The sequence below is a fragment of the Sapajus apella genome, unplaced genomic scaffold (genome assembly GCF_009761245.1).
Source record: "Sapajus apella isolate SASKATOON/1434 unplaced genomic scaffold, GSC_monkey_1.0 scaffold89, whole genome shotgun sequence".
Lineage (NCBI taxonomy): Eukaryota > Metazoa > Chordata > Mammalia > Primates > Cebidae > Sapajus > Sapajus apella.
Genome location: NW_022437029.1, coordinates 8112178 through 8130695, shown reverse-complemented (window position 1 = coordinate 8130695; position 18518 = coordinate 8112178). Strand labels below are relative to the sequence as shown.

The window sequence follows — 18518 nt, the reverse complement described above, 5'->3', positions numbered from 1 at the left end:
CACAACAGCTATTGAGGAAATATAACAAATGAAGGCTGTAAACTGGAAGTCATTACTATGAAAGATACTGGTTTTCTAGCCCTCTTAGAGCAGAGTGCACCATAAGGGTGGGCTTTGGGCCTACAATAATGTGGATGGAACCGTTAATGCCCTTCCACTTTCCTGTCACATCTGTCCCTGGGGTTGTTGTGATCCAGACGGGGCATGTGACCAGTTTAGGCTGAGCCACGTGTCCCACACATTGACCAACGTAAGGGCTCCAGGAGGACCCAAACTATGGTTAACTTCTAATTTTCCAGCTTTGGTAGTAAGAAGTCAAGGTTTTGACTGAGTACAAATAATCTCATTGATTTCACTGAATAATGAGTAAAGCACTGAAAAACTATTCTGGTTGTACACTAATAATATCATCATTAGCAGTAGTTTTTAATATCTTTTCCAAAAAGTAGTATCTTTTAAAGTTTAATTCATAATACTTGAGTTTACATACGTTAAAAAAAATCCCTACTGAATTTCCTCTGTAAACTTTCTTCCCCTTGTGATAGTTTCACTTATCAATTCAGAAAAGTTTTGCATGAAAAAAACAAAAAAACAAAAACACCTCCTAAATTCAAGGAGCCACACCCCAATTTCATGTTTTGCGGAATAAAATACACACTGGCTTAATTTGATGAACAAGAAAACTGTGTCGATTTTCTCCACACTACACCTTCACAGAACCTTTCCTTTTCGCAGGTAGAGAAGCCATAAACATGTGTATGAATGGGCTCTATGTGCCTGACATTTTTTTTTTTCTTTCTATAGGGTTTATTTCAAAGTCCTAAACCACAGACACCGTGTCTACTTTTTGATGAAACGGTCAGTTAATTAGAACATAAATTTAGAGTCCCCTTGCCAACTCTGACAGTACTTTCAGCTTTGGGGGTTAGCATAAATGAATTAAATATTGATTCAAAATATAAAGTACTGTCATTATAAAGCAATAAGTGTCTAGCTTTCAGAGGGAAAGACCAATTCCCATGGCAGTTTACACTGAATGTCTAAGGAGATTTCCACAATCACGGCTAGATTGACCGATCCCTCCAAGGTGCCCATAAACACAAGAATATTAATATTTGCTGCTCAGTCCCCTTAGTCACCTTTGGTGCTGTAGAGATCCCTCCCTGTACTGTCCCCCACACTCCCTGCTCTCACTTCTTGAACATAGGGCTTTGAAGAACAGCAGCTCTGGGGAGGAGAGCTTTTCTTACTTTTTTTCCCCTAAATTTGTTTGAAAGGCACGGGTATTGTCACTGCTGGCTGACGCCCTTGTTTCTCAGACCTTGCATTTATGAGAAAGCTCTGGCAAATCCCTTCTGGACAACTGGGCATGCTGATACTGAATTCTGGCTCACAGTGCAGTTTAAAACAACCAGGACTTTCACCCATGTTGAAAGGTCTTCCCATTCTGAGTCTTAGCTTCCTGCCATGTGAGTTATAAAGCACTACCACTGGTTGTTGAGGTGCTCAATAAGTCTGAGAAATAACGCCACTCCTTAGAAATTCATAATGCATGTCAATGTAGTAAAACCTCTGAGAAGTCATAGAGAAAGCAAGCCTGTTTAATTGTGATTAACTTAGCATGCTCAAATCTACTTGGCTGAGTTTTTTTTTTTTTTTTTTTATAGAACAACCTTTAACATCTTGTAGGGCACTAATCTTTTATAGAATATATTTTGGGACCTGTTTTTCTAAATTCCTGCTTGTGATGTTTATGCCTCAAAATTGATCTGTGGCAGGAAAGAACACCTTTGCAAATTAATTAATTGTGCTTTCTTCCGATTTTTGTTTGTAAGCTTTTGTTTAGGTTACAGATACTCCACTGTTGAAAGTGGCCATCAGCAAATGAAATTAGGTTTGGAATTCACAAACTTATTTGACTTTTATTTTTCCCATTCATTCCAAGAATCTAACTTCAGTAAACAATGTTCCTACAGACATTTTTCTGATTGAGACATAAGGTTTTCTTAAACTAATGATTAGATTTTTGTAACTGATGTTAAATGTGGATAATTGATAAATGTGCTCCTTTTTCCTTCTATGAGACATCATCTTTAGCTACAACACAATGATATTTAGAGTTCTATCATATTTAGAGTTCTATCTAGATATATTTACATATACATAAAGTAGGAGCACCTTGCTTAGCTAGGGACCAAGATTTTCAAAAGATGTAATAATATGTCTTTTGACATAAGATAGATATATATATATATGTATATATGTTCTCTATTCAGGCAACTCCCAATTATGAGTAAGTAACTCCTATACTTATTTGAAGTACATTGCTTGGGATCTCAGATTACATTTTTCCAAAGGAATTTATTACAAGTTGTCATTACGTTCTAGATTTAACCTATAAAAGTCTGTTTAATCCACAGCAACTGCATTGCTGACATGCTAGGTACACTAAGAAAATAAGCCAAATGTCAGCAGGGTTGTCATGCTGATAAGTTAAATCAAGTAGAAAAATAATAAGGTGATAAAATTGAGTAAGAGATCCTTTAAAAAGTTTGATCTAAAATACCGATGCTTGAAGAAACATAGGTTTAATTTTAAAAGTTGCAGCATAGGCCAAGACTTGTGTGTACATGTACACGTGTGTGTCTATGTGTCGCTTTGGCAATATTTCTAAGGACCCTTCCAAACTCATGTCCTCACTACCACAGCCCTCCGTGATACAGATGTTTCACATCAGGTCTCATTCCAGGAGAGAGGGATGAGATTCCTCTGTGGCATATATGTGAAATGAAGATAGAGAATAGGAAAAAGATTGTTCTTTACACAATCTAGGCAGGAATTGGCAGCACAAAGGAAAGGGGAAAGTCGTTCTAAGTGTGTTTGTGAGAGGGAGAGAGTGAGCGAGAGCAGAGAGGAGGGGAAGAGAGAAAAAGGGGCAGGAAAAGAGCGAACACTTTGGATGGACTTAGATCAAGCATGAGCAGTGAAACCCAGAAAAACTTGGGGGGACCCACACCTGTGAAATGATTTTCTGAAGGTGGACATTCTGAGAAGGAAGTCAGGAGAAGGGAGTAGGCTCGCTGCTATATGCCTGGTGTCCGGTTTGTCTTGGTTTTTGCCTCAAACATCTGTATATCCCACCAAATCCCACGTTGTTGTTGATTCCTGTTCTAGGTCACAGTTCTGCTGGCTAAGTTCTTATTTTCTTTCCTTAGTTTGTTGTCTGGTTCTCCACTGAGCTGGTGCTTGGTGGTCAGCCATTTTTCCCAGAAGGATGAGTCCTGTGTCCTGCCCTACCCCACACCTCGACAGCTGATGCTGACCCTTCTCTTTCCCACCCAGTTCTCACTTCCTCCTGGTCCTCACTCTCACCTCTGCAGAGCTCCTGGCATGCTTCCTGCCATTCTGGATCCTCCAGGAGCTTCTGAACACTTGGGCTTCCCAACCCATCCTTTACATTGCACCTAGAGTCCTCTTAACATAAGGCCTTGTCAGAACTCAGAGTCCCATGCCTGATAAAAGTCTGTGTGTTTTTAGCAGGACCCATCCTCTGCCAACTCCACTATTTTGTTTCCCACATCCTGAGCTCCAACTCTCTGGACCGCCTGTCTGTTCGTAAATGCACCATGTTGACTCTCACTTCCGTGTCTTTGCCCATCCCTGTTTCTTTCTCCCAACTTTTTCCCCATTAACCGACTTTTACTCATCAATACTAAGTTCATTTAGTATGTCTTTTGAAAATCTTGATCTCTAGCTAAGCAAGATGCTCCTACTCACTGAATTATAATTCACTGAACTGTCGGTACTTTCCTTTCTCATTGAACTGCTTGAGAACAAGAATGATGTCTTTCATTTTACAGCACAAGCAAATAGCATACTTCTTGGAACCTAGTAGGTACTTTAAAAATGTTTATTGAATGAATGAACCAATATATAGAAATACCACATAGAGTGACTGCTCCTTTTTCTAGCATAATACAAGATTGCAGAATTTTTAAATGGTTAACAGTTATTAGGTAACGGAAGTTAACCGTATTCTATAGGGAAAAGGATATTTTTAGAATCCCTACGAAAAGATCAGCAAGTGCTGATCTGCGTGTGGTAGGATTACAGGTGATTTTGTTTTACTTTTATGTGCATGAGTGCATTGCCTAAATTTTTAGAAAGAACGTGCTTGTTTTTATTATAATATAAACAAGAGCATGAATCCTCAAAAAATGAAGTGTCTCCTTAACACGCTTCGTAGCTTTACAAGGAAACAGAACACACAGGGCATATTGCTGCTGTTTTTGTGGTTCCTGCTTTCTTCTGCATGCCTTGTTTCTCTGTTTCTTTCCTCTTCCTCATTTTTCTTTTCCAAAAAGTCACTGATAGCAGCCTTGGCCTGAGCTCGGTGAGATTTGGATCATGTTTGCACAGTTAAAATGCTTCCTGTTGGATATTTCAAATATTTACGCATCAGTGTCCTTATTGCTACGTCTCAGATAATCTGGACTCCTGTCCATCATTGACCATCTCATCCTCATGGTCAACGTGTCCCAAAGTCATGGTGGCAAGAATGCTGGAGAGCATTTCTAGGGAAACAGTTTATCCTAAAAGAGGAATGTCAGAGTCAGTCATTTATTTGCTTCAAGACACATGATACCGGTTTCTCCTAAGGAGATTGAGTGACTGGTTTACCAAACTAAAATACAGGAACCCAGCCAGACTCCCCACATGCCTCCCTCCCACAGCCAAGTGTGTCCTGAGTCGTCCTCTAGAACATGAAGGCAACACCTCTGGCCATGATGGGGCCGAGAAGAGTACACCATAAAATGTTGTGATGGGCTAGTGCTTCTGAGCTCCACTCAATGGGCCTTTTATTCCCATGAAAGTTAACAAATCCTCTTAAATAGCAACGCAATATTGAATGTTGTTTTCACATATTGAGGGAAATTGGCACACTAGTCTAATAGTATTAAAGATGATCTAGAAAAAGGCATACTGACACTTGGAACACACTGGCCTTCTACATTCATAACGGCATCAGGGACTGTGGTCTTCTGCCTTCATCATGAGGTTAAATAGACTAAATCAATTAAATGCAACAAACAGCAAGCGGGTACCTAATAATTTAAGGTACCGTGATGGGGGTTTGGAGAATACAACCAGAATGAAACATGATCCCAGTGGTCAAGGTGTGTAGAAAGGAACTGTGATAAAAATGCTCTTCTCTTTGACCATAACTCAGTATGAAAACATGTTTATTTCCATTCATTAGATTATTTTATTTTAGCTGATATTTCTTCTCATATCCTTCTTAAAAACTTCAGTAACTTACAAACCACATTATCCATACCTTTTAAGCAAGCTTCTATTTGTTCATTGATGTCATTTATTTATGACTTCACCCAACAAATATTTAACGCTGCTATGTGTAAGGAACTGTTCTAGAAGCTTAGAGAGGTAGTGGTTCAATACACACACACACTTTTATTACACAGTTGATTCTTGAGTGTCACAGGTTTGAAGTGCACAGTCCACTTACAGATACATTTTCTTCCACCTCTGCGCACTGAGACAGCAAAACCCACTCCTCCCCTCCCTCCTCCCCAGCAGCCTACTCAACGTGGAGACTACAAGGATGAATACCTTTATAATGCTCCCCAAGATCAGAGCTCCCCAAGATCAGTTGGACTCTGTTGAGGCCGCCTTTTCCCTTCTAGTCCTGTCTCGTCTCCTTCCCTTCCTCCATGTAGGTCCTTATAGGTATCCTTATTCAATCTCCTGCCCCATAAGCCCCAGTTCTGTGTCTGCAGCCTGGAGAGCCCCAGTAGAACTATTGTGTAAGAAAATAAAGTGCTTTTGGTGTCATGCATGCAATGAGAGCCCAGGGCTCTTGTTAGAATCTTGAAGGCGCCTGTCATCATGTTTGCCTTGAGGGGCTATCAGCCAGGGAGCTGTCTCACACTGTGTTCAGAGAAAGGGAATTTTCTCTCTGGGAATTTTCAACCATGCTCCATGGAGGGAACGATGTGTGCACAGCACTGGTAGCTCAGTAAATATGTACTAAAAATTAAAAATATACATTTCAAACCTTTACCCTGTGCTTGGATTTGGAAGGTCCTGTGGACCACTCTGAGCCACAGAGCACATGTGGGCGCTAGGGACAAGGCCAGCTCTGGAGGTGAGGGATGACCTCTGCAGTGTTACGTGAGAAAGAGAAAAAAACAGGCTTATCTTCCTGCCACATTCTCTGCAAACTGCAAAGGAAAACTGAGCTATTCAGCAAGGTTGACTGAGAAAATAGAGCAGCACTGTTAGAGAAATTCAGAAATCATTTAAAGGACAGAAATGTTTACTTTCTCAAATATCGTGAGCAAGTGCTACGAAGCATAATTTCACCTCCTCCCAATTTTATATCTTCCTCTGATATTTTATCATAATACTTTTATGGCTTTTTCTGAAGTGTTTTGAGAAGATAATTTTTTTGCAGGTATCTTTCATATGCATCAGCTTATTGGCATAAACAAGTTAGATAATAAATTTAGCTGCAATACAGAACGACATTAAACATAATGTGTACTGTATAAAGGCCACTGGAATGAAGTTGACATTTTATTGTATTTCAGCATAAAAATATATGGCAACTTTTGTGGACATTATTAATAATTTGAATTCTGTACATGCAAAAGACATCCAAATATATTGTCTTAAAATAATAAATGCTCAGTCAATGCACCATAGGTTTTTGATCAAAGTTCATTACCTCCATGCTGTCCGTGGCCTAGGTGGGCCACGGTGACTATTAAGTTTTTCGAAGAAGTAAAATGGTTCAGTGGCTCAGGGTTGGGAGACCCAGTTGGCTTCAGATCCTGGTCTTCCCCTCCATAGCTGCATGGCCTCAAGCAAGTCATTCAGTTTTGATGGCTCAGTTTCCTCATCTGTAAAATGGAGATGGAAATCATAGTACCTAACTTTTAGAGTTGTTTAAGAAGTTAATATACATCAAACACGTTGAACAGTGGCTGGCACGTAATAAACTGTAACTAGCTATTCTTATTCAAATGAATTTTCACCCCTAAAATATGCATTCAAGATATTTTGAGGCAGTTTGTTTCCCATGCACCAGACCTGGTTTCTCCCATTTGACAATGTCACTGAAATGATATTGGAGGACCAAACACTGTGCCAAGATAAGGCAGACACCCACTCCCCATGGAAGTGTCCATGGTTTTCCTGCCATTTTAAGCTATGGGATTCATTTATCATAGCTTTGGGGAAATACTTTACATACTTATTTCTCTTTTGGACACATGGATACAAAATACTTACCTATTTAGAGTTAAGTGCAAAATACTTGCTGAATAATTAACTTACACAGTGTCCAGTATGAAAGAATATTGGGGCTGGGTGCAGTGGCTTACACCTGTAATCCTAGCATTTTGGGAGGCCAAGGCAGGCAGATCACCTGAAGTCAGTAGTTCAAGACCAGCCTGGCCAACATGGTGAAACCCCGTCTCTACGATAATACCAAGCTTAGCTGGGCATGATGGTGGGTGCCTGTAATCCCAGCTACTCAGGAGGCTGAGGCGGGAGAATGGCTTGGACCAGGGAGGCGGAGGTTTCAGTGAGCCAAGACCACTCCATTCCACTCCGGGGGCGATGAAGGAGAAAAGAAAGGAAATTGGAGGTAAAAAGTAGCCTTTGTTAGCATCTGTACTAGGTGGGGTCTGGCATCCTTCAAAAGGGTTTGCAGTAATTATTTGAAGCTCTATTATTGCATCTGCACTTAGGCATTGACAGGTTGGTCTTACCCACTAGATTCCAGACATGCTTTAAAGAGGGCTTGCTTTGGAGTCTGTCAGATCTGGCTTAGACCCAGACTCTGACAAAGTGGGTGAGTTATGCAGCTATTCGGTGACATCTAATATCCTATCCCAAAGGACTGCTGTGAGCAGGAAGGAGGCATCAAATGTGGCAGTGCCTGATGAGGTCAGGCCAGGACCCAGGAACTTCTATACCTTATCATGCTCAGATATGGTAAGCGCTATTGTATCTGCAAAGCTAGATGCTTGGCACATCATGGGTACTTCACGCATGATTGCTAAATTTGAATTTGTGACAAGTCATTTCAAAATTCAGATCTAGGACCAAAAACACAGTATCTGTCAACATAAATGGTAGATCCTGGTTTTCCTTCAGCCCAGGAGTCTCGTTTCAGTAATCAATTCTTCTCCAAATGTCTTCATTCCATAAATAAAACAAACAAAAAATAGGTAAGAGGTTTGTTCATTTCAACTCCCACAATGTAGCTTACATTCAAAGTTTGGAAGCGTTTTCCAATTTTAGGCATCTTATTTCTCTGTTCTCTGAAATGGGTATAACACACTAAAGAATTTGCTAAAATTTAGTGTAAAGTACATTCTCAGCATTTGGACTGTGCATTTCATTTGAATCATGTTATTCAAATTCAGATTTATTAATGTTAACATCAGAGAGTCAATGACTAGAGAGTCAATATGCATGTCCACAAAGTGATACTGCTGTGGTCTATGGGGGAAATAGTCATTATAACAGCATCCAAGGGCAGACAGAAAAGTTTATAGCCATGGACTAATTATCCTTTTCAGGTCTCAAGTTTATATTATGGTGAAAATTCTTCTAAGCTTAGGTGGCTGCTAATGTGAATCCTAACTCAGTTATTGGATATATTTATCATGGTGGTCTTTCTTTAACGTTTCTACACTAAGTGGAGTGGACATGGACATTCAGAATACTACACATTCTGAAGCAATAAAATCTAATATGCGATAGTATTATTTCCAGTTTCTATTTAAGAGAGATACTTAAATGCCAACTTACATTTTATTCAATATTTAATTTTTTAAAAATAATGAATTTTCTCACCACATTCCCACCCCCTCACACTTTTTTGAGTCCACCTCCCTGGATTTCATGAAAATAGAGCCTTCACATACAACAAAGAAGGTACTTTCTGGAAGGCTGTGCTATGGAACTGCAGTCTTCTCTCTCAAGTCAAGTATATTTCTGTCTTTCTTAAAGCTACAAAGCTACAACAATGTTTATATTCATATGAAGTATTTCAGCAATTCATAGCCAATTTATCAATGACCACGCAGCTGCAGGCCTTGCAGTTTAAAAAAATATACCAGCTCACTTAGTGTTTACATAGGATCTGAAAGCGCCACGTCCTGGCAGGGGGATGGGAACTACCGGAGTCATTAGAAAGGTACTCTGGAGCGCCTGCCTGTGATGGTAGGGATGTTTGCATTATAGCCCAACACATCATTAAGGACACAATTGTTATTTAATGTGGCACAATCATCTTTCTACTCTTCATGAAATCCACTTAAGTAATTACCTTCTTAGCTCATTGGCTCTGTGAGCCGCCTGGTTGGAAAGGGTTATATCTAAGGAAATATTAAAAACCGGGCGCACACTGTTGCCCCTTTAAGCTGACTTGTATTTATTAATATATTCAAAATGAAGATCTTTCTTCCTGCCCTGAAAGAGGGAGGAAACTCCAAGGTAAATAAATGCTCTGGAGCATTGGCAGGGTTTAAAGGGAATAAGAACACATTAGCCAAAGTCTCTTCACTGTCAGCCATTCTTAAAAAAACAGCTGATACCTGCATATTGCCTGAGCTCTTTGTAGTTTCAGTCTGACATCTGTTTTAGCCAATCAATTTTTCATTAAAGTCAAAATGCTGCTTTAAAATTTGCCTTGGCTTTCTCTTTTTAAGACAAGAACAAATTTATGACGAAAATATTCCTTTACAAACTCGATGCAATAGCTTACTAAGCTGTGTGGATCTTCATAAGTGGCATAGTTTTGAAGACTCACTTTGAATAGTCTAGATATTAAGACAGAAATTTTAAAGAATCCACAGAACTTATTTTCAGAGCACATTTAAATGTCTTTTAAGCAGATTTTTTTTTATTATGACGTGTCCAAGATGAGCTTGCAGAGATTCAGCATCATTTAAGGAGAGCAGAGCCGAAGTACAGAATTGAAATTACTTGAAAACACACATCTGCATTTTAAACTTTAAGTTCCTTTTCAAAATACACTGTACAATCCATGTTTACTATAAATACAGCGAGGTAAGTCTGAAATACCTTTATCTTATTTGGTGGATCTGTGTTTGAGCCTCTTTGTTTGAACAGAAGTGTCAGCTGTATTTTACTTTATTATATAAAAAAGTTTCAGAATTTAATTAAGGGTCAAGTACCAGCAGTAGATAAATGCAACAGCGAAAGCATATTTCTGATCACTCTAAAGTCTGCAATCATGAAAATTATTATCATTGAGTAAAACTGGTCTCAATGATGGTGACTGGGAGATGGATTCTGTGTTACTCAGCCATCATTTACATAATAATGGGTTCCAGTTTTCATCAGCACCTTTTGTTTGTACAGTGCTTACTGCTACAGTAAATTGTCAAAATGTCATTCCTCTCCAATCAGCCAGAAAATATCAACAGTAAACAAGGCACAGGAAGAAATTCTCTGATTAGGAGAGTGGCAGAGGAAGAGCAGAGCTGAAGTCTCCATGATCGCTTGAAACATGTTATTCTGGTGTTCCCAGTAATACAGTCGTACAGATTATGAAAATTACTTCTCTCTCTCGCCACCTCCACCCAGCCCCTTTAATGAAGAAATACCCCTCTGCTGCCGAGGTCACTCGGAAACTTCAGGACAATCGCTGGGGATTAATAGATTTACATATGTATTTGTTGGTGCCACTCTGTTCCCTCTTACTGGGGATCAGCCTCTCTTTTTTTCTGGCAGGGTATCTCGGATTAAACGGGGCCAGATTCTCCTACAGTGTTCTTGTCCCTGACTCGTGGCCAGTGGGGTTTCAGAGAATAAAGGAGCTGTGAAGAAGAATTTGGCCCGTGCCCACGCTGCCATCACACGGGGCAGTGACAGAGAGGCTCCCATCAGCTGACTCGCCAATACTCTTCTTGTTTTAGCTGAAGAGCTGCCAGAGCAGGAACTCAGGAGCTGGGGAAGAGCCCCAGGCGGCAGCGAAGCCTTCCACTCTTTGCCTTTCTACTTGGCCATCACTTGAATTCGGAGACCAGGGACGAAGAAGGATGATAGCCAACTCCATAGCCAGCATTTAGGGCACTGAGCCCAGAGTGCCCAATGACCAGTTCTCCCCCTTTCTGCTCTCCTGCACCCCAGGCCACTCTTCCACAACATTTTAAAGTTGGAAAGAGACATGAAATCAACAGCTCTTCCTGTTCCTCAGTGAAATCTCCTCAGGTCTAGGAAAGGATGAGGATGAATTAGTACAGTATATGCCTTATAACCATTATAGTTACAAAGTATATTAAAATTAAAGACTTCACATTGTGTCTGAAATAAAAATGAATATAGTGGCATCCTGCCAAGAGTCCCAGAAACCACTCTTGTGTGGAATTGAAACGTTTGGCTCATATAATACTTAATTCATTTTTATGAAATGACAAGTTATATAAATGTATGTTTAAAACAGAGGGGTACAACATTTTTTTGGTAAGGTTTTTTTTTTTTTGGATTCTGGCGTATATAGCTACACGATTGGGACTTATTTCTAAACAGAACAAAAAAGAATATGTTTTTCTAAAATGGCACATTAAAGCTATATTTTCCCAAAATATTTCCAAATATGATCATGCAGTTAGGTTGCCCATGGCAAAGCTCACAGTACCTTCATTGGAAATGAATAGGAGTTTTAAAACGTTTCTATTGAAACGAAGTGTTGACATCAGGAAATATTTTGTACTGCTTTCAGTTTTCTTACCATGCACTTTATTTTGCTTGGCTACTTTTAATTTTTTTCCCCCACTTCTCTTTGAAAATCCGACATTGTCCAAACCGTTTCGATTAAGAAGCTTGCCTGAATGAAAAGCGCCGTGATGCTGTGGTGGTGCATCAGTAAACAGGGGGCCTGGGGAGCGGGCAGTGCACGGAGAAATAGGGCTGATCAGCGGTAATTACCCTGACACCTCATGCAGTACAGGGAATTAACTCCTAGGACTTTGGACCGAATGAAGAAGAAGTTGATGTTTCACGTTGTGAATGCATCAGTGCCTGAACCCATTACCAGTTTAAACGGAGATGGGAATTTACTGTACTCTTTTTTTTTCTTTTTGGTTGGGAATGTAGACCGGTGTGCAGAAAATGAGAAAGTAATTCAGGATGCAGAAGCAACCATAATTTGTATTTTTATTAAGGCTTTTGCCTTCTGATTCTATATCATATCCATGACACATAAATACAAGAGAAGGTCCATGGCAACCATTGTCTTGAAAAGAGGGAGCCCGTTGTCTTAAAGAAGAGGTTAGTGTGTCACCAAAGTAGGTGAAGGTATTCCACAACAGACCCATAGAAAGGAAAGTGCTCTAAAACACAGAGCAGGAGGGGAAACACAGCTCAAAAGGCAACTAGTTAGCAGCTGCCACTATGACCTTTAACTGCATCCATGGTAACTGGGCTAAAGATGGAGTTCCATTTTATTATTCTCACACCCACAATGTTAAGCCTGTGAATCCCATTGCAATTTAATGGCTGAAATCAGAAGGCAGATCTGTGTTCATTGGACCGGTGCCGATACCCTCTTAGCTAATGAGCGCAATAAACATTTTCATGCCAGGAAACCAGTGCAAGTGGAAATATTATACCATACAGAAATATATACCCAAACACAAAGAAATGGTCAGTAAAGTCAGTCTTTTATGTATATTTGCATATTCTAGCATTCAAAGCCAATCATCTTTTAAAAGAACAATAAAAAAAGCTGCTAGACTATTAAAAACTATGGCATACCACAAAGCTTATTGTGAATGAGAAATCAGAAGAGTTATGAATTCTAGAGTTAATGACTATTACTGCCTGTTCCATTATTTTCCTTAATGAATCTTATTATTTATAAATGTATGCTTCCTTTTATGTGGCTCTAATAAACTTCATGCCTTTTCCCTGGCTATATACTGTATCTCCAGCTGGGGCAAAAAACACTGCAAAAGCAATACCTACTTTTTTGGTTAAAGGGAAGAGGTTTTATTATTGCTTTGCCTTCACAGCTATTTAGTTCATATTTCCTTAAGAACTGATGACAACAGTATCATATTGTTGTTACAGACTTTGCAACCGACATGCTTGTTTGTTTTGAAACCCCAGAAAAAACAATGGTGATGGGGACTCATCACCAGAGAATTAGCCTTTGAATGTACACTGTCTCTTTGAACAACTGCTGATAACTTTTTTTAAACCAAAAACATACACATTTAAGTTTAGAATGAGATGGTATCGGAAACTGAGCTCCTCGATTTAAGAAATAGCCAGTTTCAGAGGTTTCAGCATGATCAACACATTGTAGATAACATTTTAACTGTGTCATTTTTCAGTTTCCACTCTCCTAATAATTCTTTTTACAAAACTTTTAACGCATTAAACTTTAGCTATGTCAATGTGCTGCTTGTATCAAAAGGCTGCCAAGAATTAACCTTGAAACCTGTCTTAGATTGTTTCAATCAGGCACAGAGTATAAAACTATGTGAGTACCTGCAGATAATGTAATCTATGATTTTTTCCGACCTTTCCTTCAAATTTTTCCTCAGAAATCTTAAAATACTCCCCAACTTTATTTTTGTTAAATTGTTTTCTGAGCAAAGATGAGGGCGTAATAACTTTCCTTATCAGCAACAATATACGCTTTTCTTAGGGAAAAATGCCAGGTATCCATTGTAAAAAAAAAGCTTGACCTGTTTTGCTCACAGAAGCTGCTTGTCCTGGAAACTACAAAGGTCAGAGAGAAAATAATTTTGGTGTTTCTTATCTTTTAAAACGATGCCACTTTTATCATTTTCAGAGAGTTTTAGAAGGGGTTTTTTTTTTTTCTTTTTTTTTCCAAGTGAGACAAAGGAAGTGAAAACTCAGAGACCTGTTTACTTGACTTATAAAAGGGCAGGCAGTGCCTCCATCAGTTTAATAAAAGATGTTCTATCAATTTAGACAATTATACCAAAGATTAAGAGTGTCATGAGGCTGATGAAATCTCCTAGGTAACATTAAAAAATAATATGCTTTTAGATCACATCATATATTAAATGACAACTGCCAATTTTTTTAAAAAGAGTACTCAAAATTCTTTCCTGAATGACAATGTGAAGTTAAAATACTTTGTTCTTAACAGTTAACTTCATTGACATGACGCTTCTGCTTCTTCACTAAGGAAACTTGGCTAAGAAGAGCTTTTTGTTTATTCAAGTAAAAGTGGACTGCAAGATATAGGATTTTATAGCCTCCCTGAATCTTTGCTTAATTAAGGCATGCATAGGAAATGTTTTCCTAGCACATTACTTGGTTTAAAATATCTAAATATGGCTTATATTTAAATAGTCACCATCCTCTTGACTTGGCTTCCTTATTTTATTGGCTCCTGAATGATTGTTTTTCTTGTTAGCCTAGGAAAAATTATTGCAAGCTTTAATTAAAGAAGGGATAGTAGTCGCCACAGGAAAGATCAGAGGAAGGGCTTACGATGACCTCAGCCCAGACCCAGCTCTGTGGAGGACTAATTGCAGGACCAGAGGCGGATGGTTTAACATAGCTGCCCTTCACAGCCCTTTATGCTCAATGTGCACAATAATATCTCCTCCTTCTTGAGGACTGTTACACAGACACCTGCCAGCTATGAGTGGTCTGACGCATTCTCAACATGGGGCTAGGGAAACCTAGAATCATTTAGCCACCTAATCAAAACAACAGATTTGTTATCAAGTTCACACCTGGGTAGAAGACACCACCAGTCGTCTTGGCTTTGATAAAGGCTCCTCGCCTCTTCTCGGGCCCAAGCAGTGAAGGGAGGGGCCCTGAACTCCTTTGATCACCCAGGTTGAGCCTGGGATCCAGGCTTCAGTGAGGAGCTGCAGGGCACCAGAATATAAGCAGAGACAGTCAAGACTCTCTCATCACTAGGGAAGTCTGCTGTTGTGGCTCACCTGTCTTTGAATTACACTCCTTTGCCCAAATCTGCCTTCTAATCCTCTTCTACCTCCACCTGCACCTTTCAGCTCCTGGCGCGGTTTCACCTTTGACCCTCTGTACTGTCAGGCAAAGCACCAAGTACTTCTGAGTTATTGGTGACAAAGCACAAAAAACCCATTGTCTGTCTACTTTTCAACTTCTGGCCCTCGCCACTGGGTTCCTTTGCTCGTGTAGAAGATAGCAAACCACCATCATCATTATCAGCAGCATCCGCAGGAACAACACCCATTTATTGAGTTCTTACTCTGGGCATATAATAAGCACTGTCTCATTTAATTTTTGTAACAAGTCTATGAGAAAACCAATTCTGAGAGGTTAAGTAAATTACCAAAGGTTTCAGAGATAGAAAGTTGTTTGGTTGAGCTGTAATTCCCAGAAAGACCAATAGCGATAATATCAATATAAGATCTGGTTGCTTTTTTCTGGTACAGATACTAAGGCCCAAGGACACTTAGCTAGCCATGCGATTTGTGGACTTGGATTCTTTTCTAACTGGTTTTCTTCTAAAGATGCTAGAACCCTTATCAACTCAACTGCTTAGTGATATGGGAGAGAGAGAACTGGTTAGTGGATACCCTAAGATATGGCTATGGGTTTGCACTCTTGATCTTTTAATGCTGACGCTAAAGCATTGATGGTGCTTTTTGACTCCAGCATTCCTGGTTTCCTTCCCAGCCTGTGACATGTCTGTGAATGACTTCATGTAGTAACCATGCACTGTTTTTCTTTTTTTTTTTTTTTAAATCTCCATGGCTTGGTTTATGGAGAGCGTTCAAAAGTATATTCATTGGATTAACCAACAGATTTTAGGGGCCTTCTGGAGCAAAATCATCTTACTAGATGACTTCAACAGAAAAGGGATGTGGAAGAGAAACAATCGCGAGTTTTTTGGTTGAGGTAGGATACGCAAAAACGTATGTGTTATTCATAGATACGTATCACCCTCACTCGCTCCTCAAAGAGAAAAGTAGGGAAAGTAGGAGGCAAAGATGATAATATATCAAAACACATTCTGAGCACTTAGGAAAAAGGACTTAGAAATAAAGGTGTACTTGACTTTGCAAACACGTCCAACATGATTCAAAAACCACTAGAGGGTCCATGTTAATATGAGGCTTTGTCCTCCCATCTGCAGCCTCAGTCTGTGTACAAAAGCATGGACGACCATATGATGGTCGGAACAAACTGGGGTCATAACCAGGCATTTCCTTCAGAGCCAGAAACTCTCCAGCATATCAGTGAGAGGAACAGTTCTGATTCCAGAAGGGTCTTTTGTGATTACTCACTGTATTCTGACTGCAGTGGAGAGAAAGTCATATTGCAGAAGACTTGTGGGAAGAAGGCAGGCACACAGTAACAAGTAATTCTCTAAATATCTCAGTTCTCAGGCTATGGATGATGACAGGAGAAATGAAAGCAACATGTGTCAAATGTGGTACAATGGCAACCTCACACTAGAGAGATGAAAAAGCACAAAGACTAATGGGAAGAAACAAAGAGAGTTAGAATTGCGAAGTCAACAGCATTGGCAGAAGGGAGAAACACACAAGCTGTGGACCCTGGTCTTTTTTTTTTTTTTTTTAGATGGAGTCTTGCCCTGTCACCAGGCTGGAGTGCAGTGGCGCAATCTCGGCTCACTGCAACCTCCGCCTCCTGGGTTCAAGCGACTCTTTCGCCTCAGCCTCCTGAGTAGCTGGGACCACAGGTGCGTGCCACCACACCCGGCTAATTTTTTTGTATTTTTAGTAGAGACGGGGTTTCACCATGTTGGCCAGGATGGTCTCGATCTCTTGACCTCGTGATCCACCTACCTTGGCCTCACAAAGTTCTAGGATTACAGGAGTGAGCCACCGCGCCCATCTGGAACCTTGTCTTTAGGTAATGTTAATAAACAAGACAGTTTGCTTATTTGTTGGTTCAAAATGGAATTGTACAGGAAGAAAACCAAATAATAATTCAAAATGAAAAAAATTATCAAATCAAAACACAAGTCTTCTTATCAAATAATACAGAACCAACCAGTTCTAGTCAATGTAGAAAAGTATTTTTGTTAGAGGGTTCAATATAGGATTCAAAAGGACTTATACATGAAGAGTATAGATATTTTTCTGAAGGTCAAGATCATGACCTTGTAAGTTACATTAAGTACTTAGTACATTTTTATCATATTAATATTATTGTTTTGAGTTCCATAATGAAAAATTGAAGGATGAGGTCAAAGAGAGAAAAATATTTATACAATAGTTAAGAAAAACATATATTGCTATTTAGAATGTGTTACATAATAAAATTATAGATTTGGTTGTGTTCTACCCTCTTGCCTAATATATTTGGCATTGTTTTATTTTAGATCAGGACTCCCCTAAGCAGATGTATAATTCTGAGAGGTTAAATTACTGGAGTTCACAGAGATAGGAGGTTGTTTGGTTGAGCTGTAATCCCAGAAAGACCAATAGTGACAATATTAGTATAAGGTTTGGTTGCTTTTTTCTGGTACAGATACTAAGGTCTAAGGACACTTAGCTAGCCATGGTATTTGTGAACTTGGAAGATGGACTTGCTTAGCTAGCCATGCTATTTGTGAACTTGGATTCTGTTCTGATTTTCTTCTGAAGATGCTAGAACCCTTATCAACTCAATTGCTTAGAGGTAAGGAAGAGAGGCCAGTTGCCGTGGCTCATGCCTGTAATCCCAGAACTTTGGGAGGCTGAGGTGAATGGATCATCTGAGGTCGGTAGCTCAAGACCAGCCTGACCAACATGGAGAAGCCCCATCTCTACTAAAAATACAAAATTAGCCGGGCGTGGTGGTGTGTGCCTGTAATCCCAGCTATTGGGAGGCTGAGGCAAGAGAATCGCTTGAACCCAAGAGGTAGAGGTTGCAGTGAGCCAAGATCATGCCATTGCACTCCAACCTGGTCAAAGACAGTGAAACTTAATCTCAAAAAAAAAAAAAAAAAGAGGTATGGGAGAGAGAGCATCGGTTAGTGGATGCCCTCTAAGATATTGCACCCTTGATCTTTTTATGCTTACTCACTAGTCAGTGCTTTTATTTATTTCTGCTATAGCAGAGAAAGAACTGCATCATTCAGATAACCCCTATAAGGGACCAGAATAGACACAGTTAGAGAAGGGAGATGCATCACAGCCAATGGACTCTGGAACCTGACTATGGTGGACAGTTTGTGTTGACACCTTAATGAGGACACATTTCCAATTGATCAGTCTTTCTGTAGATAGTTTTTGTGCTCAGAGATGAGCTAATATTCTTTATACTCTATTTTCCTTGTGATTTCAAGAGTGGTCTAACACCTTAATTACCAGTATGGCTAAAGAAAGAGAAGATTTGGATTTTCTGGGTAACTGAAATATACATAATTAGGGCCGAGGACTTTAGTTTCTATCCATTTATGTTGCTATTACTTTTCTCCAAATACATTATAATAGAGTACTGCATGAACACATGACTTGCTGGAA

The 18518-nt window shown here is 39.5% G+C and overlaps 1 long non-coding RNA gene across 1 annotated transcript in view; it reads right to left on the bottom strand.

The window, feature by feature from the left end:
• Nucleotides 1-3891: 3891 nt before the first annotated feature.
• The window catches only part of LOC116534820, an 84473-nt gene continuing 69846 nt past the window's right edge, over nt 3892-18518 (bottom strand). The window contains exon 2 of the long non-coding RNA XR_004261885.1: nt 3892-6923. This is a non-coding gene — a long non-coding RNA (uncharacterized LOC116534820). The remainder of the gene's footprint in view (nt 6924-18518) is intronic.